Source organism: Siphateles boraxobius, unplaced genomic scaffold (assembly GCF_051911475.1).
Source record: "Siphateles boraxobius isolate OS27281-9 unplaced genomic scaffold, OSU_SipBor_1 5, whole genome shotgun sequence".
NCBI lineage: Eukaryota > Metazoa > Chordata > Actinopteri > Cypriniformes > Leuciscidae > Siphateles > Siphateles boraxobius.
The window spans coordinates 29,252,478-29,275,339 of record NW_027509141.1 but is presented as its reverse complement, the minus strand read 5'-3'; the positions used below and the strand labels follow the sequence as shown (position 1 = coordinate 29,275,339).

Genomic DNA, 22,862 nt, shown 5'->3' with positions numbered 1-22,862 from the left:
GCAAATTTTCCAGTTGTAATTCCGGTAACACTTTACAATAAAGTTTCAAACATTCTTTTTTTTTTAATGCAAAAACCACAAATTTCTGGCGCGCGTTTTCCGTGACCACAAAGTGCACGTTAAGAATGCGCGCTTTTATGGCAAATCGCGCGTCCCGCATGCCTTATGAATACTTTAGCTTGCCATCAGTGTTGCCAGATGTACGATAATTATCGTATTTGTACGATAATTTTGACCTCTGTACGATGTACGATCAATAATGAAAAAAATCCCATAATGTACGATAATTTCAGAGTTTTCAGTCGTTCGTCCAAACACACATCCTACCGCTTCTCTCTCTGACCCAGAATCATTTTGCAGGCTCACCTGCCTGCACGCAAGCACGTATACACACACACAGGCACCACACGTGTCGCCCGGCCCGCACGTCAACACTACTCCATCTAATCCATCCTACATGTTGGGATAAATAGCTGTATTCTGTACGTTTACGTCGTGTACGATAAAGTTCTTCCAAATACGATCATTTTGAACTTCTGGTACGATAATTGGACATTTCCAATCTGGCAACACTGCTTGCCATACGCATGTGGTGCAGGCTGCAGCGCGCTCGTTTTTCCAGGCGCGCCTATATGCCGCGGCGAGATGAAAAACATCTCAACTTTTCAGAGAGTGCCGCAAGGTCATTTGACTAAAACCAACCGGTCAGCTTCGGTCTTTCCGTATTAACAACTTCGAAAGCTCGGCCGAACAGCTGATCATAGCTGTACAGTGCGGTTTTTATTTCTCATCTCCATAAATATAGCCTACTAAACCCTAGATTCAGGCCCACCTCGACTTAATCCAGGCCCACCCATCTGTCACGTTCTGCATCCGCCACTGGTTCCTACGTCAGGAGGGGAGCGAAATCTGATCGGGTATTTTTTGACATGCTTGCAGAGAAAGGCTTACCCAAACAAAGTTACTGGGTTGTCACTGTTCATGTTTTCTGTGTTGGTAGATGCACCAGGGACCCGATTATAGCACTTAAATACAGAAAAAGTCCGATTTTCTAGATATGTCCTGCTTAACCTTAATGCTGCTAGAACGAGTGTTTGTAGGCAATCGTCATCGTTTAAAGGATTTCATGGCTTTGCTAGAAATGCATATGCATAACCCTAAGAGCATACCAAATGTCAACTACAGTTAATATATTTCTACCTAGCTAAAAAGATATGAAAATATGAAATAAAATAATCAACAGAAAATTAAAGATACAGAAAAATTATGCATTTTAAATTAGCTTAAAATTTGCATGTTAAATTAGAAAACTACAATCAATCAGTGCGTTTACTTGAAAAACGGAGAAAAAATCAACAAAAAATAATTTTAAAAAATCAGATACATTTTAAAACTTGACAAGACAAGGAAATGGTGTTTACAAGAGCTGAAATTATCATCTTTTAAGTAATTTACCAGTGTTACATTATTGTTATAAAACTAACCCTAACCATAACTATTAAAAATCTTTTTCAGTAATTGAAGTAAAGCTGAAATGAAACAAAATATAAATATTAGATCAAAAATGTTGCTTTGACAACCAACTTAAAAAGTTGAAGTAGCTTCATAAAATGACTAAAACTAATACTGAGATAAAAAAGAAAGTAATACAAATGACTAAAGCATGTACTAAAATTACTAAAACTTTACTAAAACCAAATAAAGCCTGACGAATGAAAAACAAATCAGAATTGTTTTAATGGAACAGTTTATAAAAACTTATAGGCAAAATATAAAAAATTAAAAATGGAAAAAACATAGAAATGTGTGCATCAAATATGATGCAATAGGCTTTATTTTGAAAAAACTCTGTGAAAATCTGAAAATAAAAAAGGTAATTAAAAATATAAATAAATATAATATCAATAAATATTATATTTATTATATACATATAATTTCAATAAATACATTTAAAATATATAAATAATTCTAAAATAATCTGGATGTTATCAGATATGCACACAACATATATGCGCTTTATAAGCAAACAGAACGCAGAGTAACAGGAAAAAACTGTGTGCCAATAGTTTTGGCTTAAACAGTTTTTAATCTTTCCCTGATGGTCCTCCAATGGCTAGTTCAGCAAGTTTTGTCACACCAACAAACAGTTACAGACAATTTTGAATTGAGATAAACGTGTTTGGAAACTAGCATCACAAAGTCAAAGAAGCCATAAAGTCAGAGTTGGAAAGGGTGAGAGTCAATCTGCAGTGTAAACTCTGATTTATACGCTGTCATCTGAGCAGGTGGGTTCACACCAACATATTGTGTTCGACTTCTGCTGTGCCAAAATTACGCTTACACATTTGGAACTTAATGGTGATAAAGTTGGTGTCACCTGGTCATGAAATTTCAAGAATTCTAAACATGTGTTTCACATGTCTGACAGCCTTTTTTAAATGAAGTTTTATCTATGGTCTGCTGTTTATATCAGTCTAGTACATTAAAGAAATCAGAAATCGGAAGCCAAAAATCTGTATTGTAACTATGGAAGTCCATTTCAGCATCAGAAAAATAAATTGAAATTAAATCAAATATAATAAAATAAACACACACACACACACACACATAATATGAGATATATATATTCCATGTGCATGTCTTAGCAGAAGTCCACAGCCAGCAGAAAGAACAATTATCTATGTGCAGAAAAACACAACAAATCATTTACTGTATATACATTTTTATGCATGCACTTTAATGTTCAAGAACATTGCTTTTTGTATTCCATATTTATATGCATTAGAAATTCCCATTTGCTTGACTTTTCCCTCCATTACCACATGCTAGTACGCTTTGAAGCCGACATCAAGGTACTTACTGGACGAGGATCTTAAAGAGCCTGCCTTTAGCAGAGCTTGATAACTGACGCATAAACCGCTGTCACGGCGTCACAGAAAATGTGACATTTGCTGTGCAACACTGCGATTAGACAAGTCCAGCTCTCACATCAGTTTGATAGATGAAGTCTCTGTATGGTCTCTTTCAATAGCCAGCCTTTACATAACCCAAATTCTCAGTGAGGAGCCTTGTCAAATGTTCATGCTTGAGTTCTCTCTAACCATTATATTTTGAACTGCGGTTAAAGCTGATGTGTGTTGATCTCAAGAACTCGGCTGACAGTGTTTGGAGACCTTTTTGCAACTCATGTTGTCATGAGATGTGAAAAACCTGCACATGATGAATTCCGCTGGGATTTTAAAAGCTTGGCGGTGCTGTTAAATCGCACCAGCACTGGAATCAATATTGGATAATTGTATGCTGCTGATACTGTTTTGATACCACAATGTAATGTTTAGAGATTATGGATGTGCAGTAACGACCATCTAATGGGATACAATAAACAGTGTATAATTCATAACTGTAAAACTATACTGCCTCTGATCTCAATTTGAGAAATGTTTCATACAAGCGTTCGTCATGACAAATTATATGTATTTTCCGGTTTCGTGCTAACAGCGTGGATTCGTGAGGCGTGCTGAATGAACAGTGTTGCACACATCAGCAGGAGGAAGCCACATGTTTATAAACGCATGCTGTGATCTTTGCATGATGGGTATTCACGGATGCACCGTGTGTCTCATCTCGCTCTGTCTCGCTGCAGTGCGCTTTCAGGAATTATAGTTCCAAATCTCTCTCTCTCATGGTGTTCCTTTTTTCTTCATATGTCCTATTTACAGGGTATGTGTCACAATTTAATGATTTTGAGAGGATAAATAGCACACGTACATCTTTCGTACTTCAGTTGTTGTGTACAAACATCTGATTAACCATTTTAAAAAAGCAGTTTTAAATACAAACTTAAAAATTAAGGCTATAAAAGTGGGTTTTCACAGTGATGTCATAGAAGAACTATTCTTGGCTCCCAAAAGAACCTTTCAATGAAAAGTTCCTAAAAGAACCATTAGTGTTTTAAAATATATTTTTTTTAAATCTAAAGAACATTTGTTCACTATACAGAACCTTTTGAGTAAAGCAAATGTTCCATGGATGTTGATGTTTCTTCATAGAACAGTAGATACCAATAAAGAGTGTACATTCTAATCATAAACATCTTAAAGACATTTTCTAAAATGTTTATTTAACTGGAAACATTTTAGAGATGTATTTCAGGAAAGCAATGGCTCTAAAACTTCCAGATGAAGAAAAAGGTCAATTTTTGAATGATTACAAAGAAGAAGAAAAACAGCTATATTACATAATAATGAACAGCAAAAAAATAATAATAATCTGAAAGGTAAACAAAAAAATAACAATTTACACTGGAGCTGCTTTGATCAATTCAAACTCAACAACGATTCTTACCAAGAACCAACTGAAAAAGAGTCATTTATTCCACTATCAGATGTCACTTGTTCTGATTCTAAACAGCCGACAGAGAATATTTTATACACACTTTAGTACTGAAATATTGTCAAGAAACATGTACAGTGTCGAGTATCACAACACCGCACCTCTCAGTACTTCATAAAATAGCTTTGCCAACAAAACCCTACTCAATTTACCAAATAGCGACACTATTACCTATTTAAACGAATAGCAACACAACTATTAGTTCTACTGCTCATCCCTTACAATGCAAGGACCTTGAATGGGTAAATTTCATAGGGTGAATTCTGATTTCATGCTCACTTCAATATTTGAATCTCAAACTCATTGTTTCTCTGTCATTCATGTATAAACTTATTTTTCCTCCATCCTACATGCCCTCCTTTTCTCTTTTACATATATACACCACCTTTTCTCTCACATCTTTCTTAGTTACACAATGCATGCGTCTAATAATAGTGCAAATGTTTTACAGACCCATACGCAATCATGCTGTCAGAGAAAATGGTGTTTCAAGAGGAAAACACAGCAAGGAAAGAGAAGCATCAGCAGTCACCGTGGTAACAGGTAACACAGGGCTCATTCCCTCTAACTCCATCCATCTTCAACAGGCACACACAGCGGGGTCATACTCTGTCTGTGTGTGTGTGTGTGTGTGTGTGTGTGTGTGTGTGTGTGTGTGTGTGTGTGTGTGTGTGTGTGTGTGTGTGTGTGTGTGTGTGTGTGTGTGTGTGTGTGTGAGAGAGAGAGAGAGAGAGAGAGAGAGAGAGAGAGAGAGAGAGAGAGAGAGAGAGAGCTCTCTAATGGTAATGGTGATGTGTGTGAGGGTGTGTATGATTCACACACCCTCAGATGCTGTTGAGATTGGAGACCAGGCTCTCAGGAGCCACCAGATTAAAGCACCCACTACAACACAACACACATTTAAGCACAGGATGCAACATCCATTTCACACACACGGCATCACACTTCAAAGTTGCACAAGAAAACTGCAGTTCGAATTGTTTTTTTGAAGAAAACAGTGACGGAAAACGTGAAGACCTAAAATTAGGGTCTGTCTCAGTCAGCTCCCTACTTCAGTCCACTGCCCAGTGAGTCAGCAATCATTTAATCAGAAATGGAGAACAATACTTTCAAACATATTTCTTCATGGCACTGTGTATTTTAAAGACCCAATGGATTTAAAATTGGAATTCTGTGGCTTTTAGTCCATGCTGATAAGCATTGACGTAATTGATATGTGTGTGTAGTCCGAAACATTGACAAATTTCATCTTTATATTCATATATATATTGTATTTGTTCATACAATTCATATTCACAATACAATTCAATTCACAATATATGTTCATATATTCATATAACAAAATATTCTGGGGATCATGAAACTTTTGTGTAAATGATCAAAACAGCTGGAAGTGGCTGGCAAACAAAAGTTGGCAGGAAAAGAGGTAAATCAAAAACATCCAATCTTCTAAACACCAATTCTGATTTACAAAGACATGGTACTGGTGGTAATGTGACAGATATCACTCTTCTATGGTGTCTTATACATCTAAATTTTAATGCGTGACCATATACATAATTGTACAACCAGTGTCCCAACACTGTTAAAAAGTTTGTTGAATCTTGTATGACATAAAAAGTTGAACATTTCTTAACTTATTTTGATGAGTTAAAGCAATGTAAAAAATTATATGATCGATAGGTTATGACAACATATATTTTTACAATTGACATTTAGTGGATCAAGGCCCTTGCTAGTACACAACTTTGTGTTCACAATATACTGATTGGCATCATAGGGTACTAAGACGTGTAATATGAGACAACCTCTGTCTTGAAGATTGGTTGTGATGAATAGGAATGAATTTGGTTAGCATTTATTGTGCCAATGTCTAGTTTTCCTGTTGCTTTTCTCATAAATAAATATTTTATTTAGCGAGAAAGCACATTTTGCCCCTCACAGAGACCCTTTTTCATCTTTCTTTTTTGCTGTCTACCCCTCTCTCACTGTGACAAGTGAGTGATACGGTTATCTGAACAAACCCCAACAGCGACATGTCAGACAGAGCCAACATGCAACAAACACAAAATAGTGGCTGAAAAAAAGGCAGTTTACGGTTTGACATGAAATCTTAAGAAGTATATAGCCAAAAACGTAGTCAATTATTTTTTATCATATGTGACTGTGTGCAAAGGAAATGAGCCTGGAATTATGTAAATAAAATGCAGATTAAAAAATAACAATCAGACACGATAAATGCATGAATTATTGCCCTGTACGCTAATGGATTCTGTTTGCAAGCGCCTCGACGTACTCGTCTTGTATTTATCTACAGAGATGTGCGTTTAATTGCTTTAGCCGCTAGCAAGAGTTAGCGGGCGCATAAATAAACGCATGCAGAAACTAATGGAAACGTCATATTAGCTGAATAATTACTTTATAAACAAAACGGTCCCCGTCTAGTCAGAGGATAATTGAAGAACCACTGACCTAAATTTTAGTAGACTGTTGTATTAACTCTGGTCTAATATAAACACTCTTTACGGGATTTAAACTGATAGATCTTTGCCTTAGCGCAATAACTGGACTCTCAAAGAGACAAGCCACAAAAAAACAACCTTTGAGCAGAAGAAAATTCAACAAGAGAAAGATCCTTGCATCAATAGGTCAAGAAACACTGCGGTATAAATACACCATTATGGCACATCAGATCTGATTCTGCCAGATTAATCTGACAGATAAGGACGCCGCTAATATTCACTCTCTATAACTTAAGATTTTAAAAGCTCATGTGCAGTCGACGACATGCAATGCGCTCAGATGGGACTAATCTACATCAACGTGGTAAATGAGGACTTCGGCCTGGGTTGATATGATGAAGATGAGGAGGACCACCAAGAGTGGGTTACAGTGACTGAGTGGATCTTTCATCTAAATGATGGCTAGTTCAACCTTCACTCACACGCCTCAGGAAACGTGCAGTGATATTTTGCGCTCAGAGGTACGAGATGTCCATCAGAGTGGCCGTGGAGTGGACACTCTTCAGCCCAGATCTCTTATTGTTTTAATGACCAGACCCTTGCCCATTCCTAGGCATTTTCGAGTCCATTTTCTGCCTGACGTACAGGCCAAGCCACAAGCGTAAAACAAGGCGGCACTCAGGACTGAATTTGTGAGTGTGACTCATCACGCTACAAGAACTCTTCTGCCGTGACATTCTAACACGGACAGTTGTGTACTCGCCGTAGTGCAGACGGAGTGGTCATTTTTGTTCAATTTTGCACTGACCCCCTCAACAGTCAAACGAGAAAAAGATTGAGTGAGCGGTGGGGGGGAAAAAGGCCGATAAGTGGCTGTGTGCTCCGGGGCGAGCAGAGGGGTGGGAGGCTTCTGACAAACAGAGCTTCTCTGAACCTCGGGATCCTCAAGATAGACCACCTGAACACAGTTATACAACAAAATGGTCAATGGCTCATTTAAGACTGGCGCTTTCACAGGAGATAATGTTGTTTTTGTCCCGGTCGTCTTTTTGTTCAGGTAAAGATCCACATCGACACTGTTGGAAAAAAAACGAGGGTGCTCTTTTATCCTCAGTCCAATAGCTGACCTACACAAGCACATGTATTCAGTACATCTGACCATTACTGCTAAATGCAAAATGTTCTTGTAAAATAGCCTCGGCTTGAAGTCCTTTGAGAGCCTGTTAAAGAGCAGGCGAGGAACAACGTGGCGCTTCTCCGATTTTGCCATGACTCACTCTCTCAAAAGAACGGAGGAAATGTAATTGAGACTGTCAGATCATCAGTCCCAGAGAAATACGATTCAGAGAGAGAGCCTTATATTAAAGAGTTTTGTTTTTTCCTCACTTTAACTTTTTGTTGCCCTTTTGCTTTCTTGCGATACACACACGAGGGGAGGGAGAGAAACAAGGAGAGAGGAGAATAACAAAATACAGAGCAAAGAGGATAGAGATGGCACCGGGAAAGATGAAAGCAGACGCAGTAACGCTAGAAATCGAATGTGGGAATGAAAGAGGCAGGAAACCCAGCAGAGATTCTGATAGTGATAGTTTTTTTTAATTAACAGACTCCTTCAGTAAAGAGACCAGTTCTGCTCTCTCTAGCCCCATATTCAGAAAACAGGACACCTGCACAGCATGGGACGAGAAAGAGACGGAGGATGTGACAAAAAAAGAAGTGAGTGTGGAAGAGAGCAAAGGAAGAATGATAGAGCAGCTATCAACAAAAACAGAAGTGAGCACTCAGACTCTTACAATTGTTAGAGACGTTTGACAGCATCTGCCATGGTAAAGTTCCTGCAAAAAATGGGTTACTTATTCAATTAGTGATCTGACAAAAAAAACAATACATTCCCCTTATAAATATGATTTAACAAACAGGCAGCTTGATTGCACTGCACAAGTTCACATTTCACCCTATCAATCAATCAATCAATCAATCAAACAACCAATCAATCCAATACTAATACCAATACCAATACCAATACAAAACTTCATAATATATATGAAGAGTTCAGATGCAAAGTGCCATCTGAAAATTTCTTCTAGAATGATAATTTTTTTCAAGCTTGTATATTTAAGTTCAGTAATTTTTAATTAAATGACAATGAAAATTACCTATTAATTTTCATTTAAGTGAAATTACTGAACTTAAATATACAAGCTTGATACAAATGATCATTCTAGAAGAAAACTTCCGATGGCACTTAGAGGCTTTTGCATCTGAACTCTTCATACATGCATACATACATACATGTATACAGTCACACACACACATTTCATATTTCTTTCATTGGTCTCTCATACGTGCAGGGTCTAGTAGAACCCTACATGAAGCAATGTGTTTTAATGCCACTTTATTCTCATTTAAATTACAGCTACAATTGTGCACTTGCCAGATGCTTTTAACCAAATAACGGTGCATTCAAGGCACACATTTTTATCATACCTTCTCTGGAAATTGAACTTATAACCCTCCCGTTCCTAGTGCCATGCATACTGTTTGAGCTACTGGAATGTCAGCAAATCTATTTTAATCGGCATGTCACATATGACCAAAAAATCATGTTTTAAAAATTAATCATGAGTACGCACCACTTAGGATTATGAGACTGAAGCAAAAGCAGCATCATGTGTATAAGTACACTATGTTAAAAACCTTTGATGAAACAATTCACCTGCCCGCTTTCATTTGAAACATCTCTCTGAATTTTGTCTCTTTCTGTATGTGTCTTACAAGTACACAGAAATGACATTTAGAAATCACCCCATGGCAACCATAGTTAAATGGGAAAATGTAGCTCTGTGTAGCATCACTCCACTCTCTGACTGCTAGCTGCTCTCTCTCCAACCCCTGTCTTCCTATTAAGTCAAGCGCCACAAACATTACATTAATTACACTTTATTTAGATGTGCTGGTAGATTCCATTAAGAAACAAATTTGTTTTCAGATCTTAGGGGGCACTGAAATTTGTGCAATGCTCGAATGAAACATCCCAATGTATTAGTGAAAAACGCATTACAGATAATAAACTTCATTGCGGGGCATTCGAGATAAAGAGAAGTCAAAAAAGAAAAAAATAAGCCTGGCGTGCTGAAAAAGCTGTTAAATCAAAATATGTCAGGCCATATAAAGTCTAATTTAGTTCAATCTTGGCCTCTGTCGTCCTTTTTTCACAGAATAATATTGCATTGAGAAAATAGGTACGAGTCAGTTGACCTCTCATTACAAACGATGCCTTAAACCATTGCTCTATCTTTCAGTCTTTCGACCCTCTATCTTAAAAGAAACTTTCCTTGATCCGAGAGCTACTTTGCAAACTGTCAAGCCCGATTGGTCATCTGATTTATTGTCTTTCTCAGACTGCATAATACATTGAGTATTTTCTGCCGGGCAACAGAGTGGACAACCCTGATTTGTATGTCTGTTTCCATAAAGAGGAGCGCCGCCACTTTAGGCTGAGTCTTATACCGTTAACGTGACAGTATAGATGTCAACGGCTCAGCTTCGTGGGCCTATCTCTCTTAGAGTTTACAGGGAAGAAACAACAGCTCTGTGAAAATGCTTGATTAACCTTGTATGAGGACTGACCCCCCTCTCACTCCATCAGTATGACAGCGCACAGATTAGACGGATGGCGAAAGCAGTGCCAACTGAACTCATCTAATCTCATAGAGAGCGCTAGAACAAAGGTAGGCAAAATAAATAAATTAATAAATCAACATGCAATCGGGCGAATTGCCTGAGAGGAGGAGGGAGATGAGACTAGGCAAGGTGACAGCAAATCTCCACGTGACCCATGAACCCTGCTGTACTTTAATGCTACACGCTTAAAAATGCTGGCTTGTTTCAACCCAAATTTGGACAAACCCAGCCATTAGGTTCCATTTTTTATTACATTTTTAACTCAATGGTTGGGTTTGTCCATATTTGACCCAAAATGTGGATTAAAACAAGTGTGCACGTGACCATATTTAGAAAGGCCTATCGTATCACCTGTAAAACTTAAACATGCAATTCTAAAAATATAAGTCAAAATTGCGAATTTTCAATATATAAAGCAATTATTTGTAATTTTCCCGACCAAAATGGAGGTTGTGGGGTAAAGTGTGACAGTAATCTTTGCCTTCAAATGCATGAAAAATATTTTAAATATGATTAATATCACAAAAACAAAGTTAAAAAAATACGAGAAGAATAATATATGAGTAATGCTGAAATATTGTTTCACTACATTTAAATATTCTGAATATTAAAACTTTGCTTGACTGATTTATGGAAATGTGCACATATGAGTTCGAATTTATGTTCTTATTCATATTCTATCTTCCACACAATAATTCAACTTACCCACTGATATGATCCCAAATTTCCCAACTTTTTTTCTGTCATGTTTTAATAGCTCTATGATTTGTGGATCCTTACATCCCATTTCTGTAGACAGCCTGAAATATAATTATGAGTATTAGTTTTACCTCATTTCTCTTTGAGTAGAGTACCACAAAATGTTGCATATCTCTCCTACACACCCAACTGCCTCGTTCCCCCCAAATCTTCCAAAATTCACTTCAACTACTTGAAAGTGCAAGGATATAAACCTTTGCACTGAAAACATCCATCCCAATCGAACTAAGCATTCATTTCATTTCTTTTCACTATTCCTTCTCATCGCTCTTTGCTTGCCATGCACTATTCATGTAAGAATGACTATTACCAGGAAATGCTTTTTCGAATCTGTCACATTTTTATTCCTGTGATCTCGGGCCCACTTTAGAGGATTGAGAAGGAGAGTGTATGCATGTACAATAAAACGAGAGACAGATAGAATTTTTATGTATGGAGAGCCATGATTATAGTCCCACTTCCCCTAAAACATCACAAGATTGCCTCTACCCACAACCTCTTCTGCTGATTGGATTGTAGCCAGAGACCTGTATGAGAGTGTATATGCATCAGTGTGTGTGTGTGTGTGATATGGTAATGATGACCACAAACCCTCTCTGCCCAAGACCCATCAGCAGAGCCAGCCATCATCTGAGGAGGCGGAGCAGGTGTCGTGTGTCTCTAGTCTCCCTGTGCTCTTAAATCATAGACCGTGTTGCATTTTCAAACATTTTCATTCCTGTAGGAGAAAACCACATATTATCAGCAACGCACTGTACGTTTTCGTTACTGTTAGTGTTCACATGCGAGACAAATGGGCTGCGTATTATTTCATGTGCCATGATATTCACATGATGCTTCAAAAAATATGATACTGGGAAAAAAATATTTAGCTGTATGACTTAATATAATTAAATATAGCAAAAAAAAGTATGTTTTCACAATAAATGTACTATTTAAATATGGTAAATTAGCACTCAATTATTGTAGAAATAATATAACGTAAAAGTATTATTTATACTTATATTATATATTACACATTTATTGCTTTGATTATATTTTATTTAGATTTATTTAGATTTTTTCTTGTAAATATCACAGATATAAAATAAGTAAAAGTTTCTTAACATACACCAAGGCATGAATAATCAATAAGGTTAAATTATTTCACTGTTTGCCAGGTTTATTTAAAATTGTTGCTGATATTTTTTGTCATGTTTGGTGCCATGTTTTGTCAAAGATACGAACCTGTCCATTGATGGTTGCCCTCATGCCATGTGTTGAGGTCTCTATACTGTTTTCTCACACTTGCTGCGCAGTGATAACTGACAACATAAGAAAAAACAACATACATTCAAATTATTAACTCAACTGTTTTAAGTGTGATTTTTCCACTCGCTTTACTTCACAAAGCAAATTATATCTTTTTTTTTCACTTTTATGTCAATTTACTAAAATAAATGTCCATTTCATTCATTCATTCATTTCATTTTCAATGCATTACCATGGTGTACTGTATGTCTAAAAGCATGGTAAAACTATATTAACATTTATGTAACTGCATTGGTGGAGGGGAAGATCTGATACATCTCAGCTGGTTCATGAGATACACTTCAATGCTCAATGCATATTGGTATAGATTGAATAACTCTTTGCAATATAGCTATTATGTATAATAGGGGTAATAAAATGAATGTAGTCTTTTGAAAGAAACAAATTCAATTTAAAAATTGCAAATAACGGAAAAAGCTAACAAAGTTGATGTAGGAATTAGCCGAATCTGTAGAATATGACTAATTATGAAGCTATGAAAGTATAATTAATCATCAGACAGCAGTTGTCTCCAAATGTTTTCTTAAGCTTTGGGGCTCACTGGATGCAATCCAAAACACTTTCCCCTTCTTTATTCTGTTGAATACTTATTTTCCAGATGAAATGTCTCACTATGCTCAGACCACCATATAACAACACTTTATTCCAGTTTAATTTTTAAAATGCACCACAGTGAATGGCTGTTTGTACAGCAATATTTGGTTAATAACCGCTAGAAGCTTTTATGTGTGTGAAAGATTGCTTAGATGTAACCACATAATTGCACTGTCAGGCTTGAACAAATTCTTTTTAATTATATAAATGTGCGACTCCAATTCAACCCCTGGACTGAAGGGAAAATAACCTCAAATATGTGACAGCGGGCTCAGAGATAAAGCATACAGCTAGCTTAGCACACTGTGGAAGATAATGCCTCAGCTCTTGTTTGCATACTCCTACCAAAAAAGTATGTACCACACTAGAAAAGTTACTTCATACACTTTTATGAAGAAAACCTCCTCCGCTCTCTTCTCTTCCACATCATTACACCACCAGCACCAGCCTGAACCGAACAAGGCAGGATGGATCCATGCTTCCATGTTGTTCAGGCCAAATTCTGACCCTACCATCTGAATGTTGCAGCAAGACAACTTTTTCCAATCTTCTATTGTCCAAATTTGGTGAGTCTGTATAAACTGTAGCCTCTGTTTCCTGCTCGTAACTGACAGGAGTCACTCGGTGTGTTCTTCTGCTGCTGTAGCTCAACTGCTTCAAGATTTGACGTGTTGTGTGTTCAGAGATGCTCTTCTGCAGACTTCGGTTGTAACAAGTGGTTATGTGAGTTACTGTTGTCTTTCTATCAGCTCGAACTAGTCTGGCCATTTTCCTCTGACCTCTGGCATCAAGGCGGCATTTACATCCACAGAATTTTTTCCCATCACATATAAGATCTCAAAGGTATTTTCAATAAAAATTAAGAAAATATTTGACAAGTGGAAATAAAGTGTCTAATGTGTGTTTATTAATAATTAAGTGTTTATCTGTTAGGGGTCACAATATAATAATTTTAATAAATAGGCATTTACACATTATTATTGCACCCCGTTTAATGTGCAACACAGATGTGCAAAACGTATAAATAGCATACTGTAAATTACTACTATTTATACTTATTGAAAAGAAAATGCTGCTATTTTCACTTAGTGTAAATATAATCTATTGCTATTTAAACGTTGTATATATATATATATATATATATATATATATATATACACACACTGTATTCTTATACTAATTCGTGTGCAAATTGGGATTTAGTCAATGTTAACATATCCCTTCCTGTTGAGAACAGAATTAGTATTACATACTTGTGGCAAAACAGCGGTGGTAACAGACCTGTTTTAGTCTGACACACAGCTTTGCTAATTCTAACATGTGCGCATGTTAAACACAGTGACATATTAATTATGAAACAGACCTGCTGTAACCCACTCTAGAGAGTAACAAACCCAACCGAATGCTGAAACTGAAAACTGACACGCATGCAAACTCATAAACACTTGCTTAGTCCCATAACCAGAGCTAATTTAACCAAACTATGAATAAACTTCGTGCACACAGCAACTGAAGTAATCACACTAACATACCCATACACACAGAGATGCAAGTAGGCCCATTCCTATAGCGCGTTTAATAAATTACAAATGTTGATTAAAGCAGTCCTGTCCCTGCACTTAATAAACTTCCCTTCAGTTCACCTGTAAAAGAGATCTATGTGCTTACATTATATTTATGATCACTTTCTTGCTATAATACCAATGGTCCAAAAGACCATATACATCTTAATCAGCAAAGAAATCAATTTGCTCGCATATTTCTCTCACAACAGTCTGATCTGAAATGTAGTACAACAACCAACACACATTTATTTACTGATAAAATCCCCCTTTGGTCAACAAATTATAGTGGTTACCAAACTGTGCTGTAAATTTTGGTGAATAAACAAAATGAATAAGAATATTTTACAGCATTTGAGTTTCTGACACATTTGAAGGGCAAAACAGTTAGTTTCCTAGACAATGTTTAAACTCATTCAAAAATAAAAAATCTGTGACTATTTTCTCACCCTCATGTTGTTCCATACCTGAATGATAAACCTTTATTCTGTCGAACACAAAAGAAGATTTTATGCAGACTGTATGTAACCGGTCGAGCCAGGCTCTGCAGTGTGGGAGGTGGGCATGCTAACAAGGACGCTAAAGACCGCATCCGCTAGCGTCAGTCGCTAGGGTGCCTCTTGAGACCAGGGGAGTGAGGTTTACATTGGTGGTGGTAGAGGAGATTGCCTCCTTTTATGTAAAGCGCTTTGAGTGCATGAGAAAAAGCGCTATATAAATGATATGAATTATTATTATTATTTCATTCACAGCTCTTACTGGCCTTTGTCCGTTACACTCACCTCCCGAAACTTCACTGCCATTCGGGTCATGGCAACAAATGTAACCGGTCCTACTCGACCCGCTCCGAGCAGGATTCGAAACGGGGTCTCTGGCGTGGGAGGCAAGTGTGCTAAAAAGGACGGAAAAAACAGCAGTCGCTATAGCGTGACAAGGCCAGAGGAGTGAGGTTTACACGCATAGCTCTTACTGGCCTGCGTCCGTTACATGTGCTGGACTTTACTTTCTTTACAATTACAATTAACAGGAGGAAAGTAAAAATCCAAAAGTCGCAAAAGCACCATAAAAGTATTATAAAGTCACTAAGAGAAATCTTCTAAAGTAATATGATAGCTTAGCCTGTAAGTCCGTTTTGAAGCTTGAAAGCTTCCGTCCCTGTTCATTGTAATTGCATGGAAAAAAACATTGAAAACATATGGCTTTAGAGATACATGAGGGGTGAGTAAATAATGACAGAATTGATCAAGCTTTGTCCGGGTCTAACCATGTTTGTAAATTAACCCTCTGTGGTCGACGAACACGCCAGTGGTGCATTTTTTGCATTTTTTCCTGATAACAGCGCTAAGAACCGTCATTATTGGACATCATTCGAAACTGTAAAGGGACAGTTTTTCATTTGTGTACACTCAAAACCCCCATCAGACCCCAGAGGGTTAACTGTGTCATTTGTTTCAGGCCTAAAGTTAATCTTCCAAAATTCAATCTTACCCTAATCTGCAGGACCCATGGTTCTTCTTTTTCCGTTCTCTGTGTGTCAATATGGAGTGCGGAGCTATGTTAAATAAGCTGATTAGTTCCCTTTTCATAGCTAGAAAGACCTGGAGGAAAAAGCAATCAAAGGGAATCAAATATCATTGCACATCATCTGAATTTTTAACCCATGCTCAATTTCTGTGACCTAATTTAAATCAAACAAGTGCTAACTGTAGTGTAAGATAGTAGTTCAGAACCATTCCTGATTAAATGAAAGTGCAGAACCCCCTGACGCTCCCCAGATTTCCCATTATTCTCTCCTCAGCAGTGGGATTTGCTGATGTTGTTGCGCACTGTGAGGGGTCATTCAGTCTGACCCCTAGTAAACCTTGCTTTACATGATTACAGATGAGATGTGTGAAGTAAGCTCTCTTGGGTTTAAGGACAACAGTTGAACAGAGTCCCACAGGAGCAGTGTTTACTGTACGAAGGCCACCGAGAGGTTCCTGCTCCCATTTCAGGCACACACACACACACCGACCTTGGGGATGTTTTTCACACACATACATACACACAGGAGTTTGTGATCCCGCAGAGAACCAGTGAAAGTTAATGTAACAGATGTGAGGATGATTGGTGAGAGTGTATATCATCAGGACATGTAAATAACATTGTAAAGAGCTATTCAGATGGGATTCGTTAAATTTAACTGTATCTATGTACAGTAATTACTAAAGAGGGAATGTGTGTTGTTGAAGATGTGTGTTGTACACAAACGTTCTAAAGTGTGGTCTCTATAATAATTTTTTTTTTTAAAGTATCTTATGCCCAGGATGCATTTATTTGATCAAAAATAGTGAAAACAGTAATATTGTTAACTGTTTTAGTTTAATATATTTTAAAATGTAATTTATTCCATTTATTGCAGCCATTAGTCCAGTTTTCAGTCACATGGTTCTTCAGAAATCACTAATATACTGATTTGGTGATTTTGTTGTTCTTATTATCAATGTTGAAAACAGTTGTGCAATTTAATGATTTTTGTGGGGAAATAGAAACCTTTGTTAACGTTGTAAATGTTTTACTGTCACTTGATACAACACCTTATATTACCTGTAATGTTCTGAATACCAGAAATTGACAAGAAATTTAGCTTCAGTTCTGGCATTCGAAGAAGGTAAAAAAAATGTTAACAAAATTTTTTTTTACCAGGATTACATTTCCCATAGAATCCCTGACTAGCCAAATAACAATAGGTAATAATTAGCTCATTCATTTTTACCAAGGTTGTGTGAGGAAAGCACAGACATGTTTGATTCAGAAGGGATTCAAGTACATCTGACAAACACAAATTTACCTGATCTCCTCATTGAAGACTAGTTTCGTCCGAACAGAGTGTGTGGAGAATGCGTGTTAAGTGTATGGAAAGTCAGACAGAAGTGATTATCATAAAAATCTCATCTAAACCAATTAGTAAACTTGAAATTTACTTACACTGACTCACAAAGAGCTTTTATTGCTGGTGGATTTGTATCCTTTTTCTATTAAAGTGGCCTTCAAAATCCATCATCTACCACAATCTTTAACAAAAGCTATCTCCAATTTCTCAAAACCGCCGTAAGTGTTTTAGAATTTAATAGCTTTACATTTCTAAATAAACCATCTATTTTTTCGACTGCATTATCTTTTGCCATTGACCTTTCAGTAAGTAATTTTCTGTTAGCTATTTATGTAAAAGAAAATTTCACCACAACATTATTATTGTATGTATGTGTATATGAATATGTTACATTCAAGACATTTACAATCTTACAAATGAGTTCTATTTCAATTAAATGCTGCTCCTTTGAATGTTTTATTTATCAAATAATCTTTTTTTTAAAATGTTTCACAGTTTCCATTAAAAAAAGAATGTTAAGCAGCACAACTGATTTCAACATTGACAGTAAAAAAAAATGTTTCTTAAGCAGCAAATCAGCATATTAGAATGATTTCTGATGGATAATGTGAGAATGAATGAAGTTTAGATTAGAATGGTTGTATGGTCACCTCATATACTTCTATACTCATAACTCAGCACATCACAATTTCAATCATATTTACAAATTTCTAATCTCTGGAAGCTGTCAGTAGAGATTTACCGGGCAGTTCCAGCAGGGCCTGGTGAACATCTTGAGCAAACTACACCTCCCAAGAGTGCCCGTCTTACCGCCCGTCTAAAACTCCCTCCCATGAAGCCACAAGTCACGGTATTATTATCTAATCAAAACCCCCCTGTGTCTGTCTCTGTGTCATTAATTCATTAACAACGCCTGGTTATGCTCTGTGGAACACAAGCTCTCCCGCAAACACATACACACACACACACACACACACACACACACACACACACACACACACACACATACACACACACGTACACACACACGTGCCCTGAACTCACATTTGACATCAAGTCATACACATTTCTCACTGGACAGCATCCTGGAGCAGTGTGTGTGATGACACTCTTTCACCTAGTTCTTGCGATCATGTCAGGTTAAAACATGTGAAAACTACCACTGAGTTATCAGCCTGTTGCAGCCGAATCAGACAAAGTCTAGTATGTAGGCTTTTCCACATACATGTCATGGAATACTAACTACTCATTTTCCAAAATATGCATACAATACAGCATGGAATACTGTTCCCATAATAAAATGCACCCAACTTGATCTCCAATGTCCAGTGTGATGGATGAACTAATATCCCCTTTATTATCATTCAATTTGATTTTGAGTGTAGATTATATTTCATTTCTAATGGCATTTTTTGAATGCAGACTTGTTGAATCAATACTATACCGATCATTATTTGTAATAATTATAATATTCCAGTCAAAAGGCACTACCACTTTTTTTAAAGTCTCTTATGCTCGAAAAGATTGCATTTATTTGATCAAAAATAGTAACATTGTGAAATATTATTACAATTAACAAATTGTAAAAAATAATTATTATTATTATTATCATTAATGTTGAAAACAGTTGTGCACAAAAATATTTTTGTGGAAAATTAGATACATTTCATTTTTAGGTTTTTGTAAAATTATTAATGTTTTTACTGTAACTTTTGAACAATTAAATGCATCCTTGTTTAATAAAAGTATAAATTTCTTTTTTTTAAAACGTACTGACATCAATACTTTTAAACGGTAGTGTAAATACTTTGGTATTCTTTAGTTTTGTCAAACCAATAACTGGAACATTTTTAAGCACCTTTGAGACCATTTCGTTTTTACACAAAATTGGGACAAAAATGCAAAATTTCATCATATAGTGCATTTTTCCGATATATAAAGAGCTTTTACGCTCTTAAGAGAGCGACTTTGAGTCTGGTTTGGAACTTGTCCCAATCCTGTTTTCCTTCTCTCTCCCTGTACTTTCCTGTTGTTTCTCCACAATCCTGTCAAAGAAAATCACTAATGCAATAAATAAGCATGTAACATATTGAGGTCATATGATAACAATGTAGTATACTAGTCTTTGATTGTTTATTCGACTAAACCAATGCCAGGCCAGTAGTTTGCGGTGTCACTTTATTAAGAAACACTATGTGCCTATAGACTGAACACGTAATATTCATGCGCATGACATCAATGTTTTTGTAGTTAACACAGAGATGTTAACAACCTGTACTTTGAATACGGTTTTCAAAAGTTTCTGTTTTCAGGCCCCCAAAACGCTGTTGCAGTTTAAATGAATGGCCATAACGCATTAAAAAAGTTTCCGGTTTTTAGTTGAAAAAGTTTTGTGAAAACGGCCTCTAATTTTACTACTTTAATTTCGGCCCGCAGTAGAGGACGATGGACGGCTAGAGGCTGGACTGGGGCATAAATATGTATTAATTTCCCATTCAGCTCACTAAATCACCTCAGGAAAACATTCCTTTTAAAAAACAAACAGAATCCAGTGGATCAATTGCTGTGTGTGAGTCCGTTTTGGGAGAGGGAGAGCTTAGCTCAGTTAGACTCTGTTTGACGTCTGCCTTGAAAATGGATTAACATGAACATCTCTGTACCTCACCGCAGCTGTGTTCACAACACAGCACTCCACTCTCTTTCTCTCTCTCTCTCCCTCTCTCTCTCTCTCTCTCTCTCTCTCTCTCTATCCACACTGCTGTCCAAGCTGCCAGCCAACAGAGCTGCACGCAGTGTGACACTGGCACTGGACTCATTTGCAGGATTATCTGTAGTGGACAGGCACGCACACACACACACACACACGCCCACACACACACACACACACACACACACACACACACACACACACACACACACACACACACACACACACACACACACACACACACACACACACACACACACACACACACACACACACACACACACACATGTTTGCTCCCTGCATACACTTCTGTTGATTAGATAAGTGTGTTAGTTTATTAATACATAGTGGTGTGTAGAGGTGGAGAAAACAGGGGTGCAACAGATGAAGGGGGAGGGTAAAGGAGGTTTCTAGGGAAACAATGTTTGGCATTTATCGCCTTTATCAGTAAATTGAGAATCTATGAACGTTTGTGTTTGTTTGTGCACATGTGTTCAGAATTTAAACCAGCAGAGGAGACCAGAGGGAAAACAGACTGTGAGAGATACATTTAAAGATTTAGAGAGACAGTCTGAAAAAAATGGGTGTGGAAGAATAAAAACAGAAAAGGAATAAGGTGTTTTGTGCAATGTGAAGGTAATCGACCCTTTACACTGGACACAAACCAGTTATAATGTAGAGAATAAAAAGGAAGGGGGGAAACTGATGGAGGAGATGAGGAAATGGAAATCTTTTTCAGCTTGATGCATGGCGCTTTTGGAGGCTTTAACCACATCAAAGACTGTAGGTCTGTTTCAAAACCTAGTGAGTATACCTTCTTAGGCATGGGATGTCTGATTTGAAACGCTCTACAGGGCTTGAAAATCTAGACGGCATACAAATAATGCTCCTTATTCAGACTTCACTCACAAGGATGAAGATGTGACGCACATAAGGGTAACAACAGCCCGTTTTCGATCATGCTACACTTTTTTATTGACACTTGTCAGTATTAAAAATATGTATCAGTGTTAAAACAAAGTATTCGGGTAAACTACTAATTATAAGTTTAAAGCTAAAATAAATTATAAATACTAAATGACACTTAAATAATGTAAAGGAAAATTCGAAAGGTTGACTGTCAAAAGTGAAACATTTAAAGTAATGACTAAAACTTCAACTTAAAACGTAAATTGACAAGTGCTCAATTCTGATTTAGATATGTGTTTTTTTGTTTTGTTTTTTGTATAGCTGTTCACATTGTTGTTTTAAATGTGGCCAATATCAGATTCCAATGCGAACAGTCATGGTCCTGGACAGACCCGCATGCCAAAAAGAACGATACGTTAAGAAAAGACGTCACGCAGCAAGCTGTCATTTGGAAGTAAACACATAGGATATTAAAGTAAGCAATTGTGCATTTATTTATAGCGTGATCTGCTGCAGAAGCCAGCGAATTTATGTACCGGCAATATAAAAAACAAAGACAAGGATGTGGAAAAAGAGAGCAACGTTTTTAAACATTTATGATTCAAGCCCACGTTTTGCTTATAGAGCCGTCACTTATGAGTTCTGTCACATCCCTGTCCTTCACCAACTACCTTTAGCAACTCTCTTGATAACTTTGTGTTTGTAAAATCTGACTCCAGTGAGTGCAGAATTGTGATGAATGTTGATCTTGAGTGACAAACGTCGCATGAATTCCGATTTGACTGTTCAGACTGAGGTGTCATTGCAAAACATCTGACCTGTATTGGATTTAGGACCACATATGGAAGTGGCCCAAAACAGATGTGAAAAGATCAAATTCCAAGTGATTTGAGCTGTTCACATCGTCATGAGAAAAACAGATCTGAGTCAGGTATGAGCAAATGAATAGATAAATAAAAAACGGATTTGGGCCACATTTGCCTGCATTCTGAGCGTAACCTTAGTTGACATGCAGTTGCAAAGTTTCTTTTAGTTGGTAGAATGTCTACGGTGGACTATTGAAATACAATGTAATTATTTTTCCCACCAAATTCATTACAGTGCATTCTGAGATCGCCTCAGTGAAGGATATATTCGATGCTGCCGGTATTTTTGGCTAAAACAAGGTATAATTAAGTTGCCTACCTTTTGAAACAGCCTTTGTGTCGGCGTGTGCATACGATGTTCTTAAAATGATGCCTCTTGGAACAGAGCACGTGTAGAAAAGCTTCTAGATTGCATTGTCGTCTTCAGCAGACACCTAATTAATGCACATTAGAACTCTTCCATCTCACTTCTCTTTATTTCTTTCCTCCCTCTCTGAAGCTCCATGTCATTTCCCACATTTGCTGTAAAGAAACGTCAAGTGCAGACGAGATAAAGCAACACAATTATGAATATATTTGCATCCTATCTTTAATTAGGGCTTCTGTGATTCTACTTGCTAACCTATTTCACAGTGACAAATTTGGAAGTTCAATCAATTTGAGCAAGCTTGAAAGTTGTGATGGAAGCATGGGACTGAAGCAATCAGATACTTGAGACATCATTTCAGACGCAGTGCTGTGTAA

General features: G+C 37.0%; 1 long non-coding RNA gene across 1 annotated transcript; it reads right to left on the bottom strand.

Annotated features, from left to right (window-relative positions):
• Positions 1–11,978: 11,978 nt before the first annotated feature.
• Positions 11,979–22,622, bottom strand: LOC143712116 (uncharacterized). Its single transcript, XR_013195000.1, has 4 exons — positions 22,438–22,622; positions 16,253–16,362; positions 12,525–12,601; positions 11,979–12,015 (listed from the first exon to the last, which is right to left on the bottom strand). It is a non-coding gene; the product is annotated as an uncharacterized LOC143712116 (long non-coding RNA).
• Positions 22,623–22,862: the final 240 nt, after the last annotated feature.